The sequence below is a fragment of the Lactuca sativa genome, chromosome 6, assembly GCF_002870075.4.
Source record: "Lactuca sativa cultivar Salinas chromosome 6, Lsat_Salinas_v11, whole genome shotgun sequence".
In the NCBI taxonomy this organism is placed as follows: domain Eukaryota; kingdom Viridiplantae; phylum Streptophyta; class Magnoliopsida; order Asterales; family Asteraceae; genus Lactuca; species Lactuca sativa.
In genome coordinates, this window is record NC_056628.2 from 61,460,353 (window position 1) to 61,486,600 (window position 26,248).

Sequence of the window (26,248 nt, forward strand, 5' to 3'; positions counted from 1 at the left end):
CCAATGAAAGGATGAAAATGGTCATAAACTACCTAGTGATGAGATCTAACCAAACAATGATCAAGGTGTAAGCTTTTTACCTCTAAATAACAGCTAGCACTGAAAGAACACCGGATCCAAAGGCTTCTTCTCGTTCCAAGCCTTTTTTTGCTCTTCATCCCCCCTTTCAAAATGCACAAGAACACACAATATTAGCTTTTTTCTCTCTCTCTCTCTCACAATGACTACAGCTTGCTTAGGGTTTCTCTCAGTGTGTCAAGATTATATGTGAGGCGGAAATGAAGGCTTAAGGTCCTTTAAATAAGGCACAAACACTAAAAAGTATGGTTTTCTTACATAGCTCCTACTCGTCGAGTTGGGGTCCTCTAACTCGTTGAGTAGACTCTAAAAATCACGCGACCATTTATCTCCCTATTCGGCGAGTTGAGGCCTCCAACTTGTCGAGTTGCTGAAACATCATGAATTTAATTAGTTAAATATTATACCTTGGAGTCGGGATCGATGTTACAATTCTCCCCCACTAGAATCATACTTTGCCCTTGAAGTGATTCTCCATAAACAACTCTGGGTACTGCTCTTGTATCTCAGACTCCGGCTCCCAAGTCCACTTGGATCCCTTCCAATGCTGCCACTGAACCTGAACCAAGGTCACCTCTTTATTCCTCAAGACTGTGACATCCCCATTTTCACGGCCAGAAAAGACCGATTTTGTTTATGCTTTATAAAAATTAGAGTACCTCTTTTAATAAAAATGTTGCAGAATTTGTTCCCACTAAAACATGATAAATACATTATCAAAACATTTCCGAAGAAAAGTATTTTTATTCATTTTAAAACATTTGGGATGTCATCGTCAATACAGAAACATAAGCATAAACAGAACTTACATTCATTATCACTAGTGATTTATATCTCCTTAATCTCTCAGTGTAATGTGACTTCATAACAACATATAAATAAACTGAGTGGGTCAGGTTGGGAAACCTGCTGAGTACATAGGGTTTTTAAACCACAATAATATAATTATTATGTTTAAACAATTAAGCAATCAACCCAATTACCCATCCCCATTATCTTCTTTATTCTTAAGGATCTACCTAAGAATTAGCTATATCTCATTCACTCATTCCTAAGGATCATCCTAAGGAATCGACATAAAGTCCATCGTTGCCACGGTTTACACAACGGGCACTAAGTCTGCATAGTCGCCAGGGTTTAGGCATCAAGTCTGCATGATCACCAAGGTTTAGGTATCAAGTCTGCATGATCACCATGGTTTAGGCATCAAGTCTGCATGATCACCAGGGTTTAGAGTACACCGGGTGAACACATCGTTCACAACACCTACAGGTTGCGAGCCTGCTAGTGTTCCACTGGACTATCTAGAATTGTCCGTGGTTGTCATCCATACTCTGCTGAATGACGGGCCATCGTTTGGGAAAAGGTTTCTCAGATCGTCCGCCTCTCACCCTCACCTCGTGGTCTATAACACCTCTCAACTCATCATCCAACTCATATTCCATCTATTACATCTACCCATGTTTTACCCTAACATTATCGTAGATATAAAATACATATACAATTTAAATCATTTAAAACATGTATAAAATCGTTCATCCAGCTTTTTTTAAAGTGATGTATCTTTGAAAATATCACAAGTTTGGAAAAGGTCTTGATATGAAATACAAATTGCCAAGACTTGCAAGTCTTTGAAAGTCTAATTTGGGGCAGTGAAGAGGCCTTTAGATCAATCAATATATCAAACAATGACGGTAAATAAGAACAAGAGAAATTCATGAAGAAAAACTTTCACTAAGAAAGATAATCTCACAAAGAGATTACCGTGTGCACAAAGCAGCGATTAGGGTTTGTGAAAGGTGTATCCATTCACAAACCTATACAAGATAATATATACTGTTATTCTAAACAATCCCTACAAATCAGGGATACGATGCTAACTAATTAAGCTAACTATGGAAACAGAATAAATACAAGATTTGTTACAATGCACTGAATAAGCTAAACTAATACAAACTGAGCTGCTGACACGCTGGTGCTGATACTGTGATATGTGTTGACGCTGAGTCTGTTTTAAACATTATCATATTTCAAGGTTTGACCTTACAATCTCCCCCAATATGATGATGTTCAAAACAAACTAAATTAAGACACCTCTGGAAAGGAATTCTTCATACTCAGCTTTAGCTTCAATTTTAACTGGCCAGAAAGGACTATTGATATGTGTATTTTTATATATATTTATGTATAACATATCTTAATATTTTAGCCTTTAATATTATTATTTAGAACTAAAATATACTTAATATGCTTTGAAATATTTAATTACAGTTAAAATGGGAGATGGATTGCAAAAGGAGAATGGAGCTGAAAAGATGCAAAAAGGATATTGCTGGTAGATTGACCCCTCTTCAGTGTTTCGGGTATATCTGATGACTCACAAGTCCAATTGACGAGATTCAAAATGTTTTGAAAACTAGACGAAATTTCCTACGACTTATGTGAGAGGGAATTTTGGCTAATTCGACACTTATCTTATCCAAAATCGGCCTTGAAGATGAAGCATAAAAGCTGGACGGAAATTCCTTCCAAGTTACTTATTCCCCAAGCACCACTTTCCTTATCTTTATTTGCTTAATCCCTAAGCCACATTAGTTTCCTTATTTCAATCCAACTCTAATATTCCATATAATTCCATCTCCATTAACTATAAATACCCCATATCATTCCAACATTTTAATAATCTATGATATTCCACTTCGACTTGTGCAACAAGAAAACTTCATAGTTGCCGTTTTGAGGGTCTAGGAGGTGGCCGGAAGGCCGTTAAGCTAACGGGGGCAGAGATCTGAAGGATTGGAGAACGGATACATGTCGGTAATCATATGGATTGCTAACGTGACCATGTTTAGCACTTCCTTATGGTACTTTTTGTATTTAATTTCTGATTTGGGTGTAAAAACCTTTTACTTTGTGTTTATGATTGAATGAAGTTTTGATTCTTAGACTAATTGTTATGTTAAATAATTTATTTGTGTTTAATTTATCTTGCCAAGCTTGTTCAAAGATCCTCATGTGTTAATGATGATTATATGCTGTTAATTGTTAAGTGAATTAAGTTGTATGAAAACCTGCATGATTTGCTTGTCTCTTATGATTTTTGATGACCATTGAGATTATAAGACTAGAAATAACGAATGTGAAACTAAGATTAACTTGGGAATAAGTAAGTTAATGTGTGAGCCTTGTTTGATGACCATCAACAAGAGGTTAATTAAATGTTTAAATTAACTAAATTTACAAGTCTTGCTTGATACGAACTGAACACTAGGAAGCATGTTAGTTTAACCAATTGATCACTGATTGAATTGACTTGTTTGCTAAAGGATTAGTTATAGTGAACACGAATCTAATCATTTTAGGAATCGGTGAACATGAATAAATGAATCTGTGTATGCAATTGTTTATGTTTTTAAGGTGGAATTTGTCTAAACCAAAGTACCTGAAGAGATTTGTTTTTCCTGTTAGTTTATCGAGAATTGTTAATTAATTATTAGTTTGAGATTTATTAAACTATTTCTTTTATTCTTTTCGTGTGACCTGTAACCTATAATCAAATATATTAAATTAATCCACCGTTCCCTGTGATCGACACCCGACTTACCTAAGCTATACTGTAATCTGACTAGGTACACTGCCTATAAGTGCATAGTTAGTCTAAGTTTGTTAGGTTATAAATATTAAAATTAATGGGTACTTTCGTGCACATCAAGTTTTTGGCGCCGTTGCCGGGGAACGGCTTTCAATTAATTTAGTTTATTTGATTATTCGTTATTTATTTTTAGTTAGTTTTTTATTTTATTTTTTTTAGTTTTATTTTCGTTGATATCATTTCGCTTGTCGGGAAGGTTCTTGTTGTTATTTGCAGGAATTTGTGATCATATACATCAATTGGCTTTACCTTTTGCATGGGTTTCGAGATTGCAAGCGATTAGGGAATTCTTGACTTGTTTAGTCTACTACTTTGGTGATTTGTCCAACTCAATCCACGAGGCGTAGTATAGCAAGGCGTGTCGAGGTGGTTAAGTGGAAGACTAAACTCTTGCTACTCTTGACTAGTCGGGTCAACTCTTGTTCTACTTATTAGTTAATGGTGCAAAGAAAACAAAGGAAATAGTCTGACAGGTCCCGAAAGTTTTTGTTTTCGCAAACCACCTCTTGCATGCAAGGGATTTAATCAACAATTGTAGTTTGATTTTGGCGAAGACATGTGATCGTGATATCCTTTTTAGTTATTTTGGTTTTTTTAGTTATTTTAGTGAGTTTTTATTTTTATTTTTAGTTTGTTTAAAATTTGTTTTCCATATTGATGCTCTTGATGTTTCAGATCTTTGCAGAACTTTTACCCTTCAGATGTTTTCAGAAATTTCAATAATTGGGGTCGAATGTTGATTTGTCACGAGAGAAAAAACCGTGTGAGGGTTTGTAGTTGACACTTGAGAGCCATGACTTTCAATAAGTGTGGGGTGCGCGTCGATATTTGGAGGGATTATTATTTCGAAGAGTGGCGTTTCTAACTATACATTGATTCCCATGGCATGAATGAGCTGTTCCCACACCATGGAGTTTTATTTTGACGCGATGTAGAAGTATCATCCCGGCTGCCATGACATGGTTGACACTTTCCTATGTCGTGGGGGAGTTTTTCATCGCGAGAGGAGGCTGCTATTCTACATACCACGACGTGACCACCACTTACCACGTCGTGGCCATGCTATTATTCGCGATATGGATTTTTCCTCACTCGACGACACGACGTGGTTGACACTTTCCCACGTTATGGTCACTATACATTGCTTTAGTTTGCAATCGTTCGCACCATATTTCATAAGTCAATGTTCTTTTGTATTTTCCGGCACATTCAGAAGCAGCAGTTCCAGTTTTCAGTTTTTCAGCAATATTTGAAGCAACCTGTAGCAGCCCCATTCGATCTCGCCACAACTACCCAGGGGAGTCTGTTCCTTTTTCTCCCTTTTATGTTCTTAATTTGTTTTAGCATACAATGAGGGCATTGTATGAAATAAGTGTGGGGTAGGGGGTCGGTAAAAGTAAATTATAAAAATGCAATAATAGTTGGAAATTGCTAGATTTAGGGAAATTTAAAAATTTAAAAGAAAACTTGAAATAATATATAGTTTAATTTAGAAAAATCTAGTGATAATTTAAAATTTTGCTAATATTGTATGAGATGATCCGATGAGAACTCAAATGTTTAGTTGAGCCAATATACGTTATAATGCATTTGTGACTTCCCTTATTTTAGTGAAATCATGGAACAAAAACATAACCCCGCTCGGTTTGAAGGATGCAATATGTTTAGCAGCCTAAACCTGAAATGTATCCAGGAAAATTATTATCAATAATCAATAAAGGTTGAGGTTGAGCGCCTCTGCTTAAGCATGTAGGTTTTGAGTGAAAAAAGAGAGGTACATGTAAAAAAAACAAAAAAAGAGAGAATTACGAAAAAGTTTGAAGAATTTTGGAGCAAATAAAGTGAAGATAAAAAGATCAAAATCCAAGAAATTCAAAAAGTTGAAGATACCAAGAAATCAAATCAAATAAGGTGGTGAATTCAAAGAAATCAAAGATCAAATTGTTAAGAAAGTGAAGAATTCCTAAAAGGTTCCACAGTGGTATCATAAATTGTAATTCTAGATTATGTATGTTTAGGTTGCTCAACTAAAAATACCTTGAGGTTAGGAGGTTTTCTGCGGATGGATTCGGAGGGTTGCATAAAATGAGCATTGTTCGGAAAAAGTGGGCAAGTGTTTATGAAGATTGTGAGTATTTAAAGTATGGGGGGTACTTTAGGAAAATTTTTAGACACAAATGCATGCGTTGAGGTATTGGCATAATGGCTGAGTTTTAAATGGATTGTTTAGTGCAATACTGGTAAAATAAAAGTAAATTTGCTTGGGGGCAAGCAAAGGCTAAGTGTGGGGTATTTTGATATGTGTATTTTTATATATATTTATGTATAACATATCTTAATATTTTAGCCTTTAATATTATTATTTAGAACTAAAATATACTTAATATGCTTTGAAATATTTAATTACAGTTAAAATGGAAGATGGATTGCAAAAGGAGAATGGAGCTGAAAAGATGCAAAAAGGATATTGCTGGCAGATTGACCCCTCTTCAGTGTTTCGGGTATATCTGATGACTCACAAGTCCAATTGACGAGATTCAAAATGTTTTGAAAACTAGACGAAATTTCCTACGACTTATGTGAGAGGGAATTTTGGCTAATTCGACACTTATCTTATCCAAAATCGGCCTTGAAGATGAAACATAAAAGCTGGACGGAAATTCCTTCCAAGTTACTTATTCCCCAAGCACCACTTTCCTTATCTTTATTTGCTTAATCCCTAAGCCACATTAGTTTCCTTATTTCAATCCAACTCTAATATTCCATATAATTCCATCTCCATTAACTATAAATACCCCATATCATTCCACCATTTTAATAATCTATGATATTCCACTTCGACTTGTGCAACAAGAAAACTTCATAGTTGCCGTTTTGAGGGTCTAGGAGGTGGCCGGAAGGCCGTTAAGCTAACGGGGGCAGAGATCTGAAGGATTGGAGAGCGGATACATGTCGGTAATCATATGGATTGCTAACGTGACCATGTTTAGCACTTCCTTATGGTACTTTTTGTATTTAGTTTCTGATTTGGGTGTAAAAACCTTTTACTTTGTGTTTATGATTGAATGAAGTTTTGATTCTTAGACTAATTGTTATGTTAAATAATTTATTTGTGTTTAATTTATCTTGCCAAGCTTGTTCAAAGATCCTCATGTGTTAATGATGATTATATGCTGTTAATTGTTAAGTGAATTAAGTTGTATGAAAACCTGCATGATTTGCTTGTCTCTTATGATTTTTGATGACCATTGAGATTATAAGACTAGAAATAACGAATGTGAAACTAAGATTAACTTGGGAATAAGTAAGTTAATGTGTGAGCCTTGTTTGATGACCATCAACAAGAGGTTAATTAAATGTTTAAATTAACTAAATTTACAAGTCTTGCTTGATACGAACTGAACACTAGGAAGCATGTTAGTTTAACCAATTGATCACTGATTGAATTGACTTGTTTGCTAAAAGATTAGTTATAGTGAACACGAATCTAATCATTTTAGGAATCGGTGAACATGAATAAATGAATCTGTGTATGCAATTGTTTATGTTTTTAAGGTGGAATTTGTCTAAACCAAAGTACCTGAAGAGATTTGTTTTTCCTGTTAGTTTATCGAGAATTGTTAATTAATTATTAGTTTGAGATTTATTAAACTATTTCTTTTATTCTTTTCGTGTGACCTGTAACCTATAATCAAATATATTAAATTAATCCACCGTTCCCTGTGATCGACACCCGACTTACCTAAGCTATACTGTAATCTGACTAGGTACACTGCCTATAAGTGCATAGTTAGTCTAAGTTTGTTAGGTTATAAATATTAAAATTAATGGGTACTTTCGTGCACATCAAGTTTTTGGCGCCGTTGCCGGGGAACGGCTTTCAATTAATTTAGTTTATTTGATTATTCGTTATTTATTTTTAGTTAGTTTTTTATTTTATTTTTTTTAGTTTTATTTTCGTTGATATCATTTCGCTTGTCGGGAAGGTTCTTGTTGTTATTTGCAGGAATTTGTGATCATATACATCAATTGGCTTTACCTTTTGCATGGGTTTCGAGATTGCAAGCGATTAGGGAATTCTTGACTTGTTTAGTCTACTACTTTGGTGATTTGTCCAACTCAATCCACGAGGCGTAGTATAGCAAGGCGTATCGAGGTGGTTAAGTGGAAGACTAAACTCTTGCTACTCTTGACTAGTCGGGTCAACTCTTTTTCTACTTATTAGTTAATGGTGCAAAGAAAACAAAGGAAATAGTCTGACAGGTCCCGAAAGTTTTTGTTTTCGCAAACCACCTCTTGCATGCAAGGGATTTAATCAACAATTGTAGTTTGATTTTGGCGAAGACATGTGATCGTGATATCCTTTTTAGTTATTTTGGTTTTTTTAGTTATTTTAGTGAGTTTTTATTTTTATTTTTAGTTTGTTTAAAATTTGTTTTCCATGTTGATGCTCTTGATGTTTCAGATCTTTGCAGAACTTTTACCCTTCAGATGCTTTCAGAAATTTCAATAATTGGGGTCGAATGTTGATTTGTCACGAGAGAAAAAACCGTGTGAGGGTTTGTAGTTGACACTTGAGAGCCATGACTTTCAATAAGTGTGGGGTGCGCGTCGATATTTGGAGGGATTATTATTTCGAAGAGTGGCGTTTCTAACTATACATTGATTCCCATGGCATGAATGAGCTGTTCCTACACCATGGAGTTTTATTTTGACGCGATGTAGAAGTATCATCCCGGCTGCCATGACATGGTTGACACTTTCCTATGTCGTGGGGGAGTTTTTCATCGCGAGAGGAGGCTGCTATTCTACATACCACGACGTGACCACCACTTACCACGTCGTGGCCATGCTATTATTCGCGATATGGATTTTTCCTCACTCGACGACACGACGTGGTTGACACTTTCCCACGTTATGGTCACTATACATTGCTTTAGTTTGCAATCGTTCGCACCATATTTCATAAGTCAATGTTCTTTTGTATTTTCCGGCACATTCAGAAGCAGCAGTTCCAGTTTTCAGTTTTTCAGCAATATTTGAAGCAACCTGTAGCAGCCCCATTCGATCTCGCCACAACTACCCAGGGGAGTCTGTTCCTTTTTCTCCCTTTTATGTTCTTAATTTGTTTTAGCATACAATGAGGGCATTGTATGAAATAAGTGTGGGGTAGGGGGTCGGTAAAAGTAAATTATAAAAATGCAATAATAGTTGGAAATTGCTAGATTTAGGGAAATTTAAAAATTTAAAAGAAAACTTGAAATAATATATAGTTTAATTTAGAAAAATCTAGTGATAATTTAAAATTTTGCTAATATTGTATGAGATGATCCGATGAGAACTCAAATGTTTAGTTGAGCCAATATACGTTATAATGCATTTGTGACTTCCCTTATTTTAGTGAAATCATGGAACAAAAACATAACCCCGCTCGGTTTGAAGGATGCAATATGTTTAGCAGCCTAAACCTGAAATGTATCCAGGAAAATTATTATCAATAATCAATAAAGGTTGAGGTTGAGCGCCTCTGCTTAAGCATGTAGGTTTTGAGTGAAAAAAGAGAGGTACATGTAAAAAAAACAAAAAAAGAGAGAATTACGAAAAAGTTTGAAGAATTTTGGAGCAAATAAAGTGAAGATAAAAAGATCAAAACACAAGAAATTCAAAAAGTTGAAGATACCAAGAAATCAAATCAAATAAGGTGGTGAATTCAAAGAAATCAAAGATCAAATTGTTAAGAAAGTGAAGAATTCCTAAAAGGTTCCACAGTGGTATCATAAATTGTAATTCTAGATTATGTATGTTTAGGTTGCTCAACTAAAAATACCTTGAGGTTAGGAGGTTTTCTACGGATGGATTCGGAGGGTTGCATAAAATGAGCATTGTTCGGAAAAAGTGGGCAAGTGTTTATGAAGATTGTGAGTATTTAAAGTATGGGGGTACTTTAGGAAAATTTTTAGACACAAATGCATGCGTTGAGGTATTGGCATAATGGCTGAGTTTTAAATGGATTGTTTAGTGCAATACTGGTAAAATAAAAGTAAATTTGCTTGGGGGCAAGCAAAGGCTAAGTGTGGGGTATTTTGATATGTGTATTTTTATATATATTTATGTATAACATATCTTAATATTTTAGCCTTTAATATTATTATTTAGAACTAAAATATACTTAATATGCTTTGAAATATTTAATTACAGTTAAAATGGGAGATGGATTGCAAAAGGAGAATGGAGCTGAAAAGATGCAAAAAGGATATTGCTGGCAGATTGACCCCTCTTCAGTGTTTCGGGTATATCTGATGACTCACAAGTCCAATTGACGAGATTCAAAATGTTTTGAAAACTAGACGAAATTTCCTACGACTTATGTGAGAGGGAATTTTGGCTAATTCGACACTTATCTTATCCAAAATCGGCCTTGAAGATGAAACATAAAAGCTGGACGGAAATTCCTTCCAAGTTACTTATTCCCCAAGCACCACTTTCCTTATCTTTATTTGCTTAATCCCTAAGCCACATTAGTTTCCTTATTTCAATCCAACTCTAATATTCCATATAATTCCATCTCCATTAACTATAAATACCCCATATCATTCCACCATTTTAATAATCTATGATATTCCACTTCGACTTGTGCAACAAGAAAACTTCATAGTTGCCGTTTTGAGGGTCTAGGAGGTGGCCGGAAGGCCGTTAAGCTAACGGGGGCAGAGATCTGAAGGATTGGAGAGCGGATACATGTCGGTAATCATATGGATTGCTAACGTGACCATGTTTAGCACTTCCTTATGGTACTTTTTGTATTTAGTTTCTGATTTGGGTGTAAAAACCTTTTACTTTGTGTTTATGATTGAATGAAGTTTTGATTCTTAGACTAATTGTTATGTTAAATAATTTATTTGTGTTTAATTTATCTTGCCAAGCTTGTTCAAAGATCCTCATGTGTTAATGATGATTATATGCTGTTAATTGTTAAGTGAATTAAGTTGTATGAAAACCTGCATGATTTGCTTGTCTCTTATGATTTTTGATGACCATTGAGATTATAAGACTAGAAATAACGAATGTGAAACTAGGATTAACTTGGGAATAAGTAAGTTAATGTGTGAGCCTTGTTTGATGACCATCAACAAGAGGTTAATTAAATGTTTAAATTAACTAAATTTACAAGTCTTGCTTGATACGAACTGAACACTAGGAAGCATGTTAGTTTAACCAATTGATCACTGATTGAATTGACTTGTTTGCTAAAGGATTAGTTATAGTGAACACGAATCTAATCATTTTAGGAATCGGTGAACATGAATAAATGAATCTGTGTATGCAATTGTTTATGTTTTTAAGGTGGAATTTGTCTAAACCAAAGTATCTGAAGAGATTTGTTTTTCCTGTTAGTTTATCGAGAATTGTTAATTAATTATTAGTTTGAGATTTATTAAACTATTTCTTTTATTCTTTTCGTATGACCTGTAACCTATAATCAAATATATTAAATTAATCCACCGTTCCCTGTGATCGACACCCGACTTACCTAAGCTATACTGTAATCTGACTAGGTACACTGCCTATAAGTGCATAGTTAGTCTAAGTTTGTTAGGTTATAAATATTAAAATTAATGGGTACTTTTTTGCACATCAACTATCCAGCAACTCCTGTCTTCTGTTCAGCAGCTCCATGGCAATAAGAATGTGAAATTCTCCTGATAGATCTTGATGACTCATGCACATTTGCCTTAAGCCAACAAGGTGAGTGGTTGGTGCTTTTGGGATCTCAGTAGTTCGCTGAAAACACATCCTCCTGTTTTTATCAAGATAGAACATCCCGTGTTCAGGAGCTGAGATAAATTGATGCTGAACCGGATCAACACTGAGAGGAAGAGAATTGTTAATTTCACCAGCACCAAAGTCTAGAACCAATACATCTTCACCATCAACTTGAAACTTGGTTATTCGAGATCTAGGAACAGACGACCTTTGGCCTTGATGCTGAGGTCGTTCTTTAGGAACAAGATCCAAATGCTGAACTTTCTTGATCAGCAGATGAAGAGAACAAGTCAGTTCCGAAGAGTGAGCTGAGGTTTGCTTGGATGCTAGATCGAGCAGTTCCATCCATTCCGAATATCCATATCTGATCAGCTCATCCCTCTTGACAACTTTAGTATATGAATGCTGAGGACCTTGATGAGTGATCAGCAACGTAAGAATTTTCTCGTTTCGAGGTTTGGAAGCTTTGACTTTGATAATCTTATCACCACACATTCGCCGATTAAGAACGTCTTCAAATCTCTTTCGATCAATCCGGTCAAGAACACTGTCAGTCTCAGGCTTACTGGGGCCAGGAGGAGGTTGAGAAGACTGAGCCTTGGACTGAAATTCCAAGAATTTCTGCATCTGAGCTTCAAAAGATCCCTTGGCCTGAAGTTTGTGCTGAATAAGAGATTCATCAGCTTGAGCAATGTTCTTTAAAAGCTAAGCTCGATTGGCTTCATCAAGAATTTGCTTGACTTGATCAGGGGACATGTTCCATTCAGCGGCAAGGTTTGAAATACTGACTATGGACTTGGGTTTCTTCACAGTCAGAGAAGTATCAGTTTGAGAATAATCCAAGTCAGTATCTGCTACCTTACGCTTTCGAGATAGCGGATGAGATTCTTCACTGGCAACGTCCGAATCTTCTCCTTGAACCGGAATAATAGAATCAGCAGAGGGATCAACTACTTTTACTTCTGAATCTTTTCCTTGAACTGGAACACAAGGATCAATGAAGTTCATATCCAGTATTTGACATTCATCATCTTGATCATCATCTTGCTCACTATCTTCAACGAGCTTTTCAGTATCTGCTGGACTATCAGGTTTAGCAAAGTCAGACTCGGGCATCTGCTTTGGTGGCTCAGTTTTATCCGGTTCGGTGTCTCTCTCCTTTGGATTATCGTCTGACTTTGGTGGCTCAGTATTATCCGGTTCGGTGTCTCTCTCCTTTGGATTATCGTCTGACTTTGGTGGCTCAGTATTATCATCAGCATCAGTATCATCATCAATATCTCCCCCTTTTTGAGCATCATCAGATTGAGGGCCGGAGGAAGGAGTATGCAAGAGAACTCCCTTAAGCTAATGAACATCAACCTCAATTCGTAGAAGACGTTGACTCATGTCCCGAGTTAGTGTCAGAAGTTCATTAAATGTTGAGGCCGAAATTTGAACGACTGAAGTATATGGAATTGCTTGTGAGGGAGGAGGCATCCCTGGAGAAGACTGGTCTCTTTGGGGTGGATGCTCCCCCTGTGAGGGATGCTCCCCCTGAGAGGGATGCTCCCCCTGAGACAGTGAATCCTTTTGAGCTGAGGGAATTTTCTCAGGAATAGAGACGGTATGATGAGAAAGTTGAGGAGAGAAATGACCACCATCATGTGGTACATCCTCTTGACCAGCAGAATCTTCATGGTTACCATCAGCTCGTTCTTCATCAGTATCGACGGTGAGAGAAGGAACAGTGTATGGGTTTGCAATCCATTCCCTCATTCTATTAGAGATGCCGATGTCAGTATCCAAAGGATCATCCTGATACATACGAACAGACATTCGAGGGCATTGGATGGGATTGCCAGAGTGAGAAAAGTAGTCTGTAGCGAAGAATTTGTCGAACACCAGAGCAATCCAGCGTGGAAACGGAACATGATCAGCGCGCACATTTGCACGAAGAAGCTGAACAAGCTGATCAAAGAATAGAGCCCCATAATCCAGTCTTTTGTTGAGAAGAAGGGAGCAGACGACTTGTTGCTCATAATTACTCAACTGATCACCACTTCGAGACTTGTGACCCACACACTTGCATAGAGCACTGGTGAAAAATTTCCAACCTGGGGTCATACACTGACGCAAAATAAGAGCTGATCGAGTACCAGCCTTTGAGTGATCATAACCCAGTTGATCAAACATACGTTTACACCTTTCAATAGTGGGAGGTTCAGAGAAGGGTTCAAAAATAGGTAACCTTAAAGCAACACTGAGAAGTTCTGCGGTGATGAAGACAGAGTGTCTTCCATGGCCAATGGTCCTGGTGATGACACTGTTTTCTGCATTGACAGTTGCTGTACAGTAAAACTCACAAACTTGTTCAGGGAAGAACTCTGATGGTATGTCACTGAGAGCGTATCGAAGGCGGCAGGAGGATAAGAAATTGACAAAGTCATCGAGTCCAAGACCTCGATGAACATCGGGAATATCAGGGTTGAAAACAACGTTGGTGGCTTTGATGTATATGGGAAGAGGAGGAGAGTTTGGGGTAGGAACAACCCTTCGTGAAGTAGAGGAGAAAGTGAACAAGGATGCCGCCATTAGAGAGTTTGTTAGGGTTCTAGGGTTTTGAATGTAAGTGAGGGAAGTTTGAATTGTGGAAGGAAAGTTTGAAATAGGGTGAAACAGGTTTAAATATGGAATGAAATGGTCCGTTAAAAAGGTAATAATTATCTCTTGCAAAAATAACAATGTAGCGTAACAACCTGTCAAATCAGAAAAATAGTCGTTGGGAAAAAGAGCCGTTGACTGAAGGTGAAACGTCAATCAGTGTTTGCGGAAGCGCTGAGATCAGTGTTACGGAAGTTACATGCTGAAAAATATTTCTCCGTCAATTCAAGGTACAGCTTGCTTAATCGGGGCTAGCAAAGAGATTGGTGCGTGTGATAGATACTAGTTACATTATCTAACCATCGACACAGAGTGTTGTGACTTTATCAGTGAGTGGTTTATCTTACTGAATCATTAGACACTGAATAAGAAGAAGGTAGAGAAAGGTTTGTTGCGTGTGATAAACCTTGGTGTTTTGGTCTAACCATCGGCAAAGATTTTTAGACTCTCATCAGCGTGTGTTTTGGCACACTGAATCACAGAATCAGTGTAAGATTGGTAAGAAGGGATAGTTGCGTGTGATAGATCTTGGTGTTTTGATCTAACCATCGGCAAAGATTTTTAGATTCTCATCAGCGTGTGTTTTGTCACACTGAATCATTGAATCAGAGTAAGATTGGTAAGAAGGGATAGTTGCGTGTGATAGATCTTGGTGTTTTGATCTAACCATCGGCAAAGAGTTTCAAGTTGTTATCAGTGTATGGTTTAATACAGTGAATCATTCAACTTTAGTTTAGAAGACTTGAAGAAGAGAGAAAGATAAGAGATCAAACCAAATTACTCAGTATGCAAATATCACCAGTATGTCATCATCAGCAAAGTGTACATCAACTTATAAGACAATACCAAACATTAGCACAATTAAAAAGCAAAATTAATTACAAGGAAATCATTCCAAGTTCTCCAATAATGTAAGCAGTTGTTTGAGAATCCAGTGCCTTAGTGAAGATATCAGCAAGTTGCTCCGAAGTCTTGACATGTTCAAGAACAACCTTTCCCTTTTCAACATTATCTCTGATGAAATGATGTCTGATTTCGATATGCTTCGTCTTTGAGTGCTGAACAGGGTTTTGTGTGATCTGAATGGCACTTGTGTTATCACAATATATGGGAGTCTTTGAGAACTTGATCCCATAGTCGAGAAGCTGATTTTGAATCCATAAGAGCTGAGCACAACATCTCCCAGCTGCAACATACTCAGCTTCTGCAGTTGAGATGGCTACTGATGTTTGCTTCTTGCTAGACCAGCTGATGAGACGATTTCCAAGGAAGTGACATCCATCAGACGTACTCTTTTTGTCTAAATTGCATCCTGCATAGTCTGAGTCAGTGTATCCATAAAGTTCAAATGCTGAGTCGCGAGGATACCACAGTGCGAGGTTTTGAGTCCCTTTTAAGTATCGAAAAATACGTTTGACAGCCATGAGGTGAGATTCTTTGGGATTAGCTTGGAATCGAGCACAGAGAATGGTTCCAAACATGATGTCAGGACGACTTGCTGTGAGATATAAGAGGGATCCAATCATTCCTCGATACAAAGAGTGATTGACATCAGTTCCAGCTGGATCAGCGTGTATCTTATCAGTCTTGGACACTGGAGTAGAGGCTGGTTTGCAGTCACTGAGAGAATACTTAACAAGCAGGTCAGAAATATATTTACTTTGGCAAATGGAAATACCTGACTTTTGTTGCTGAACTTCAAGACCTAAGAAAAAGGTCATCTTCCCCATCATGCTCATTTCGAACCTTTGAGACATGATCTCTGCAAATTCCTTGCTCAGTGTCTCATTTGGAGAGCCAAAAATGATGTCATCGACATAAATTTGAACAAGAACCATATCTGAGCCTTTGTTTTTGATGAAGAGAGTATTGTCGATTGCTCCTCGTCTGTATCCATTTTCAAGTAGATACGATGTCAGCGTCTCATACCAAGCCCTGGGTGCTTGCTTCAGTCCATAAACAGATTTGTCTAACCGGTACACGTAATCAGGATGATCTTTGTCTACAAAGCCTGGGGGCTGATTGAGGAATACTTCTTCTTCTAACACCCCTGGAGGAATGCTGTTTTCACATCCATCTGATAGACAATGAATTTCATGTAGGATGCGTATGCGAGAAACAGTCTGATAGCTTCAATGCGAGCAACTGGAGCAAAAGTTTCCCCGTAGTCGATGGATTCAATTTGAGTAAACCCTTGAGCTACAAGCCTTGCCTTGTTGCGAGTGATGATTCCATCTTTATCAACCTTGTTACGATAGACCCAGCGAGTTCCAGTGATAGTCTTCCCGGATGGTCTTGGGACAAGAGTCCAAACTTTGTGCCTTTCAAACTCATTCAGTTCTTCTTGCATGGCTTTGATCCAATCAGCATCTTGAAGAGCTGTGTGTATCTTGTCAGGTAAGATCATTGAAACGAAGTTAACATACATGCAAAAATTATTAGATACACGAGATCTGGTACGAACACCATCATGAATATTCCCTATAATTTGATCAACAGGATGATATCGATGTTTAGAGACTAATGCTGATTCCGGAGAGTTTGACACTGACACATTATCAGTTTCAGGAGAGTCTTCAGCTTCAAGGATTTCATCAGCACCTAATGAATCATCTACTAATGTGGTTGCAGTATCTTGACTCAAGGAACATGGAACTGGAATGATAGAATCAGAAGAATCAGTCTTATCTCCAGCAGAAGGTGCTTCATCGAATGGACAAGAGAGAAGCTCTTGAAAAATAGAAGGAGAATGAGTGACTTTTTCATTAGTGTATGATTCCTCATCAAACTTCACATGAATGGATTCTTCAACACATTGCCTGTTCACATGAAAAACACGAAAAGCCTTTGAAATAGATGAGTACCCAACAAAAATACCTTTATCAGCCTTAGGTTCAAACTTGGATCTTGGGTCACGCTGATTTAGAATATAACAAATGCATCCGAACACGTGTAAAAAGGATACGTCTGGCTTTCGATCTTTCAGCATTTCATATGGTGTCTTCTTGTGAATCCTGTGAATTAGAGATCGATTCTGAGTAAAACACATTGTATTGACAGCTTCAGCCCAAAACGACATAGGAAGACCATCATGGATCATCAAGGTCCTTCCTCCCTCAATCAGTGTTCTATTTCTTCGTTCAGCAACTCCATTTTGCTGAGGAGTACGAGGAGCTGAGAAGTTTTGTCCAATTCCTTTGTGATCACAAAATTCTTCAAGAGTTGAGTTTCGGAACTCAGTACCATGATTACTTCTTAGTTGCTTAACTTTGAGACCTGTCAGTGTCTCATTTTTACGAATCAGTGAGATAATCTCCTGTGCAGCATGACTTTTCTTCTTCAAGAAAATTACCCATGTAAATCGAGTGAACTCATCAACAACCACTAGAGTATACTTATTTCCACCTAGTGAACGAACAGGAATAGGTCCAAACAAGTCCATGTGGAGTAAATGAAGAGGGACTGATATATTGGAACATGACTTGGATTTGAAAGAGGACTCGGTTTGTTTTCCTTGTTCACAGGCTGAGCACATCTTGTCTTTCACAACGCTGAATTTTGGGAGCCCTCTAACTAGATCTTGATTGGATATCTTGGATAGATTCTTGAAGTTCAGATGAGAAAACCTTTTGTGTTAAATCCAGCTAAGATTCGTCTGAGACTTTGTAAAGAAGCATTGCATTAGTGCCTTGTCACTTGAGAACATGTCAAGAACATATATATCATCTTTTCTACTTGCTGAAAGTACGATGTTCTTGTCAGTGTTTACAACTCTGCCTTCCTTCTTTGTAAAGTGAACTTCATAGTCAGCATCAAAAGTACTTTTGTCTTCACCAGAAACAGTCGGGTCTTCTATTTTGACCATTAGACACTTGACTTCATCATCTGATGACTCTTCATCAGTTTTCCATTTTTCTTCTTCAGCCACAAGCACTTTATGTTCCAAGTTCTCAGCTTTCAGCTTCTCAATCAGCTTGTTGTACTTCTGCTTCCAGTATTCATCTGAGCCTTGTTTCTTTTGTTTACATTCCTTTGCAAAATGATCAGTGCTCCCACAGTTAAAGCATTGAGCCTTCTCTTTCTTATCAGCACCATGCCTTTTATCAGCTCCTGATCCTTTTGAGAACTTTCCACCCATCTTCTTTTAAAATTTTGAGAAGTTTTGACCTGATTTTTCAAAAGTATTTACAATCAAGGCTGCACTAGCCACAACCTTTTCAAGATCATCAGTGTCAGTTTTAGATGAATCAGTATCTGAATTACTTTCAGTGTCTGAATCTGACACGAGCCTTTTGTTGGAGACAAAGCTACAGAAGATTCACGCTGAGAATCTTTCATCAGTTCCTTTCTTTGAAGCTTGGATTCTTCATAGTATCGAAGATTTCCATAGAGACTTTGTAAGTCCATAGAGTTGATCTTCTCACTGTTTTTAGCACATCAACATGATTCTCCCAACCTGCACCCAGAGAATCCAAAAACTTCTGCACTAGAACAGTTCTATGCTTCAACTGATCTAGTCTTCGAAGATCATTAACAAGAGTATTGAATCTGTTAAAGGTTTGAGTCAAGGTTTCACCTTTCTTAGCAAAGAAATGTTCATACCTTCGGTTAAGATCATTTATTTGAGTAGCCTTGACTTCTTCAGTGCCTTCAAAAGATACAGTCAGAGTATCCATCATCTCTTTTGCTGAGATGCAATTTTGAACTAGCCCAAAGATGTTGTATGGCAGAGAGTAGCTGATTGCGGCACGAGCACGAACATCTAGACCATGTTTTCTCTTGTCATCTACCGTCCAGTTTTCTTTGGGAGTTTTCTTCATAGTACCATCAGGAACATTATTTTTAAGAGGCTGATACATAGGAACATAAGGACCATTCTCAACGATGTCCAACATATCTTCATCAACAGACTCTAAGGCATATAGAGCCTTTATTTTCCACATAGCAAAGTTTGTTTCATCAAAAGGAGGAATTTTAGCAGAAGGATGATTTGATGAATTTGACGAAGAAGAAGATGAAGCCATTTGTTTGATAAAAGAAACCTGCTCTGATACCAATTGAAGAGGCCTTTAGATCAATCAATATATCAAACAATGACGGTAAATAAGAACAAGAGAAATTCACGAAGAAAAACTTTCACTAAGAAAGATAATCTCACAAAGAGATTACCGTGTGCACAAAGCAACGATTAGGGTTTGTGAAAGGTGTATCCATTCACAAACCTATACAAGATAATATATACTGCTATTCTAAACAATCCCTACAAATCAGGGATACGATGCTAACTAATTAAGCTAACTATGGAAACAGAATAAATACAAGATTTGTTACAATGCACTGAATAAGCTAAACTAATACAAACTGAGCTGCTGACACGCTAGTGTTGATACTGTGATATGTGCTGACGCTGAGTCTGTTTTAAACATTATCATATTTCAAGGTTTGACCTTACAGGCAATGTATTATAAATCTTCATCATTAATTTGTCTTCTAGTTTTAGGTTCTAATTTCATGGAAATTAAGCATTGTGTGTTCCACCCATTTAGAATCACTCATCTTCATGGAGACTATATAAACCCTCATGGACCTGTTCATATAGACATCAACACAATACTAAAATGTCTTAATAAAGAATAAATGAAAGTACAATATTGCTATAATGAATGTACGTTGCTATTTCTTACATTTAACCCATTTGCATTTAACCAAATGTATTATCATCAAAGTCGCAATACAAATTATCACAAAGTGTAGTAGATTATGGTGTTAATGAGAAGCCGAATACATTTGCTCTCATCCAAAACAATTGATCAACTTAACCCTTGGTGATTTTAGCATTTACCTTTTCTAAAAGCTAACTTTGAAAGATATCATCAACAACTCTAATTCAACAACAATCTAGATAATATTATCTTGCACCTACTTGTGCAGCTAGATCCGTTTGTTTATTGTTGGGTTTGATATGGAGAATGTTAGTGTACACAAACATTAGCTTAACAATGTAGGCACAATCAACCAACAGAACAGATGCTCATAAGGTAGCTAGAAGAAAAGATCAGATAAAGACCAGAACACGCTCCATTTTTACATTTATGTCATTCATAACTGAGAAATAAAACCCATCGGTCAGTAAAAATCAATAGCCTTTTCCATGGCAAAGCCCTGAATTTGCAGGTTTTGCAAAATAATATAAACTCACAAGTTTGTCTCCTAATCTAACAATAGATTAGATGCACATGAACAATACCCAAAATGATGCAAGAATACAAAAGTAGGACATCACCTAGGCAACGATGTGTGAGGTGACGATGATGTGTGCGTGGTTGCTCTGCTACGATGCTCTGATTTCGAACCCTCGTTGACTGATTTTGATTCTAGAGGAAAAATGGTGTATTGGATGGCACATAGAGCTCACGATCTTATCTGGATCTTGCGAGCATAATTACAAATAGTGTTTCAAAATAAGATAATTTCTGATGTACGATGATACGAGCGCGATAAACAAAGCTTGTCCAGTCATACAAGTGCAGCCTGTTTGTGACCTTAGAATTGGGAATTTGGTCTAGAATGGTAAAAGAAAGGTTTTTTTCACGCAAGTATAATAATGACTTTTATCATTTTCTCTAAATCCAATATACACTAAATTGTTAAATTTATAAAGGATATTAAAAAGAAAAAAAATCCAGAACTTTGACCATACTTATGAAAAAAAAATTATGTGTTTTTTAATGGAAAAACAGAAGATCAAGTAATTTACTGGGTTACCTCTAATTCAATTAGTTGATTTGTTAAGATGGATCCCGACAACCCTAAGTTGTACAAGGAGGATGGAAAACGGAATCATCTTCTTTTGTGGGAAACCGAAGTCTATGAAATGAAAATTGATCAGCTTGTCATAGTGTAAGGTATAGCTGTGATTGTGGATATCAATGTCCAAAATGGGTTTCGTGGACTCCGATGATGTAGACTCGTTGGTTGCCCTAATTTAAGGGTAAAGGAAGTAAATTTTGCACATGTTAATAATGATTTTACTTTTAAAGGATGTAATGGTCTAATCTACTCGATAAAGAGAAGAATTTCAAATATTTTTCTTCGATACACCTTGCATTACCCTACATGACCCAACAAGTAGTACAAAGATTAAATGTTGGATTTGTACAAGTTTGCAAAGGCTAACGATACTGAAATTGAAGAATAAGATGTAGAAAATAAAGTTGGCATGTTAAGGGAATGCAAATAAATTTACTATCCAATTTCAAAGATCAACTCGGAAAAAAATGAAATCACAAGGAAATAAGTTCCGGTATTAGGAAGTTAAATATCCATTTCCAACCAATTAAAAGTCAACGCCATTTACAATATATTACATATTTCATAAATATGGAATGCAATATATAGATACAATTATTCTCAACTCGAGTGAATCTCATAATCCAACTCACCATGTTGACAACCACAGACCCACTTTGTGGTGTACCAACGTCATCTTTTCCAGATAGTTTCATCGTATTTAAACCACATTCTTTTTTCCTAGCCTAATAAGCTCTATGTAGTATTTTACGACGCATATACACGTCTTCTTGCTCATCAAATCCCAATGAGTTCACCGTAGTACTTAATGACATATGTACACATCCTCTTGCTCGTTACATACTAGGTTTTAGTATTTTACCCACATGTGTGAGTTTACACACATAAGTGAGACATTAATGGAATGTCATTACAAACCCTAAGTAAAATTTAAGGATCCTAATCCAAGTGAACTCTCAAGTCAAACCTAGTATAAGTGAACACACTCAGACTAGAAAACCATTTTGTCAAAAACTATGATGCTCACATAACTTAAACTCTTGAAAATCTCTTTTTTGTGAATGCACAAAAAGGTACATATAATATCACACATAAAGTATTATTCATATCTAAAAGTAAATATAAAACCATGTACGGGTGTGTGTCCGGGTAGAAACTAACCTCAGTAACTTCATATCTTACTTATTTCAAACTTATAACACCTTATATTAACCACTTGCTGATTATAATGAAATGATTATAAAGTGAAGAAATTACTCCAATAAAGGTGTTAAGTTTTCTATGCATTAAATACACTTTAAACGAGGTAGCGGAAAACTCAATTTATGATATACCTAAGTGTACATGCAACCGCAGATCTAAGTTTCATATTAATTATAGTTGCCTTATGAAAAACATAAATACGAAAGAAGAACCACATACCTCTCTTGCAGCCAACGAACTTCTAGCTTGCGTCCTTATGCATGCCACCTTATTTGGATGAAAAGGATCCAAACCACAATCTATGTCTTGCTTCACACTCAATTAACTTAAAAGAGCAGAATAAAAAATAACTAGGAGGGGTCAAACCCCAAGAGAGTTCATCTACAAGAATATAAGGGAGAAGATGGCAAGAACTTCAAGCCAATGAAACCCCTAAGGCCCTATTCATAGTCTTGGATTTCTTCCTAGGTTTTTTACTCTATATCATGTGGGATGGGATAAAATTTTCGAAATTCTCTCCTATCCAAAATGAATTTTGTCCACCCCTTACTCCAATAAGGGTTCTAGAACATTCCTGATTAATCAACTATTTGATTAATTTATATTCAACTATTTAATTAATTCCTAAAATATTTTCCAATTAGTTTCTAATTAATTATTAAACCATAATAATTAATAAACTAATTCATCCTTTATTAATTCTACTTAAATTTAGTTTTGAGGACAACCCAAAAGTACCCTGTTATTATTATAAAATTTACTAATAGATAATGACCTTGGACATCCTTTCCAACAGTCTCTCACTTAGATAAGTCATCAACTATATGAGAACAATAATTCTCCAATAATAAACAAAGAGAATGCCATTTAATCCATCTGTTAAACTCTGGTCTAATCAGCTCTAACCCATATAACCCGTAGATAAGTGATCAACTATTCCTTCATTCTACAAGATATTTTTATGAATTCGAGATAAGGATAACGGTCAATCTGATAACTCAAGATTATGTTTCCTGATAAAGATTCGTGATGCCTGCATCTGACTACTCAATTGAACACATCAATTCCAGTCAGGATGTGGCCAAATATTTAAGATGTCAGCACCAAATCATTGAGGGGCCCCTAGATATCGCTTCTCCAGTTAATGTGAAAAGTTAATGTGAAAGGAACAAATAACCTTTGACTACATAGTTTCTATTTACTTGATCATATCATACATGGACATACCCTATATTGCTACCAGTTATGGATAACGTTGGAGTAAGCCAATACACAATAGAGTCATAGATTACAAACCCCACATGTATCTTGGTTTGAAAAACATAAGATATTATCGTTTTAGAACTACCCATGACTATATCTATTAGGTATTCTCTAAGTGAGAGTTGTTCCGACACTTAAATCTTTATTAAGTATTTATGAGTGTTAGCATAATCTTTATGCTATGCCCAATCACTATGATCAATCCACTAAGAGTATGAGCGATTGTGAAGGTTTCAGTAAATTAATACTCCGGAAGTGGGTTCCAAACATGAAAAAGTAAAACATAGTAATAAATTAACAGGAATGATAGTATCGACATCACTTAATTAAGTCTCTACAAAATAAACATCAATTCAGTTACAACTCATAATGCTAAATGTTTCAATACTTTATCAGACTAACAACTAAACAATTATACCATATCATCAGTAAATCTAATGCCTATAGATCTAGTATGAATATCATGATTGACCCTTAATAATGGCTTCATGAAAAGATCGACTGGATTCTCTTCTAATGACATGTTGTTCTTGACAATTTCTCCATCCTTGACTTGCATCCTTACGTAATGGTATTCCCTGATATGCCATGGGCCTTGAGTTCTTTATTCAATGCGACTACACCCTCGTTGTCATAGATGATTAGAATCATTGATGCTCAGAATGACACCAAGATTCGAAGCATCATCATTCGAACACACTTTTATTTTTATGATTAAATTGTTATTATATACAATGAGGGTATTGTATAATTGAAGTGTGGGGTAGGGGGCTGAAAAAAAAAAAGAAGAAAACAAGCATGATATATTTTTAATATTTTTAAAATGTTTGTTAGATTGAAAAAAAATGAAAAAAAAGACTTGAAAAATGGTCTAAAATAGGAAAATCTATAAAATTTAAAAATTTTATTTTGATATTATTGCATTAGGACTAAGTTTGCTAGTGTTATGTGGGATAATTTGATGCAAATTTTAAAATTTAGTTGAACCTATATGTTATAATATACTTATGGCTTCCCAGCTCTAGTGAAATCATTAAACAAAAACACGAACTTATTTAGTTTGATGGACATAATATGTTTTGCATCGTGTACTGTCCAGGAAAATTTATGTAGTCATTGTAATTTAGACTAATACCTTTAATGAAAAAAGGCTGAGGTTAAGTTTCCAAGCTTAAGCATATGTTTTTCCTTTAGGTTTTTAGTTGAGAAAAAACAATTGAAAAAAGTTTTGAAAAAATAGAAAAATAGAAAAGAGAAAAAAGTTGTTGAGTTAATAAAAATGTGCAAAGTTCAAAAATCTTGAAGAAGTGAAGATATAAGTCAAACTGCCAAAAGCTAGCTTAGTACTCAAAATTATATTTTTTCTTTCTAGGTTATTTTATCATATGTATGCTTGGGAACTTAACGAAAATAGCTCAAGGCCAAGAAAATTTTATGATGATGTATTCGGAGGGATGCAGAAAATATGTTTTGTTCAAAATTAGTGGGAAATGTTTATGAGGATTGTGAATATTTTAGATTTGGGAACTACTTACGATTTCTTAGACACAAATATATGAAATGAGGCGAGACATAATTGGCAAATTCAAATTGAATTAATCTGTGTGATGTTACCGAGCAAGGTTTTGATGTGGTTTTATTGAAATGAAAATTGTCATAATGGATCTAGTTTTGCTTGGGGATACGAAAAAGAATAGTGTGGGATATGTTGATATGACCTTAATTAACTATATATTTTAGGCAATTATCTTAATATATTTGATTAAAATGTTATATTTTAAGATATATGATACTTATTATGCGTTGAAATGTTAAATTACAGTTAAAAAACAGAGTTGATATACATAAGGAGGAGAACAGAGCTCAAAAAGACCCAAAAATGATGTTGCTGGATAGACTGATCTCTCTTCAGTGTTGTGTCTATATCTAATGACTCGTAACTCCGATTAAAGAGATTTGAGATGTTCTAAAAATTAGACAAAATTTCGGACGAATTTAGTGTTTGTGCCAAAATACAAATTACTGTTCCCACGTCGTGGAAAAAGCATTTACCACGACGTCATGGATCAAAAAATCACTAAAAATGCTAGTCTCGGTTTACGTTTTTGTATATGTTACGGATTCCAGTTACCATCGCATGGCAAATGCATTAACACGTCGTAGTGACGTTGAAACCTATAAATTAAGCTGAAAATTAACACTAATGATATATGGGAAGATGATTCACAAGTGAGTTTCTATATTAGTAGTGAAAGAACAAAAGTCTTGAAAAGAATTATACAAAGTGATGGATGTAGGTTTTTCAATCCATGAATAGATTTGGTGATAGATACTTCATCAATTTCATTGACAACTTTTTTTCGTTATAGTTGAAACTTTTGATTTGCTCAAATTGTTTCATAGTGAAGATTCAAACACAGCTTAATGAGACGGCCGTCATTAACCTTTTCATTCTAATAAAGAAAATGAGTTTTTTAAACGAAGTCTTCTTGGAAAATCATAAGAGTTATGGAATTGGTTCACAACTCATTCCATTAAATAACTCTCACTTGTCATTCGTTCGGTTCTTGTGGCACATGATCACCTGGTCGCTTGGATTTTGTCTTATGATGTTCGAGGTAGATTTCAAATTCTCTAGTAGGATAGGGTCACCTTACTACTAGTTGAATGTCGATATTATATGTTTTTAAAGAGGATAAATCATACAATACAATATGCTATATGTTGTTTTAAAGATTTCTTTCCTATAAACTTTTGGAGTTATGCTCACTACAACGAATAACAAGTAGATTAAATACTTTTGCAAGACTAAGGATGGAATTTTCTATCATTATA

At 35.8% G+C, this 26,248-nt stretch overlaps 1 pseudogene; it reads left to right on the forward strand.

The window, feature by feature from the left end:
- Nucleotides 1-26,248, forward strand: part of LOC111897733 (UDP-sugar pyrophospharylase-like) — a 63,912-nt pseudogene that overhangs the window by 21,213 nt on the left and 16,451 nt on the right.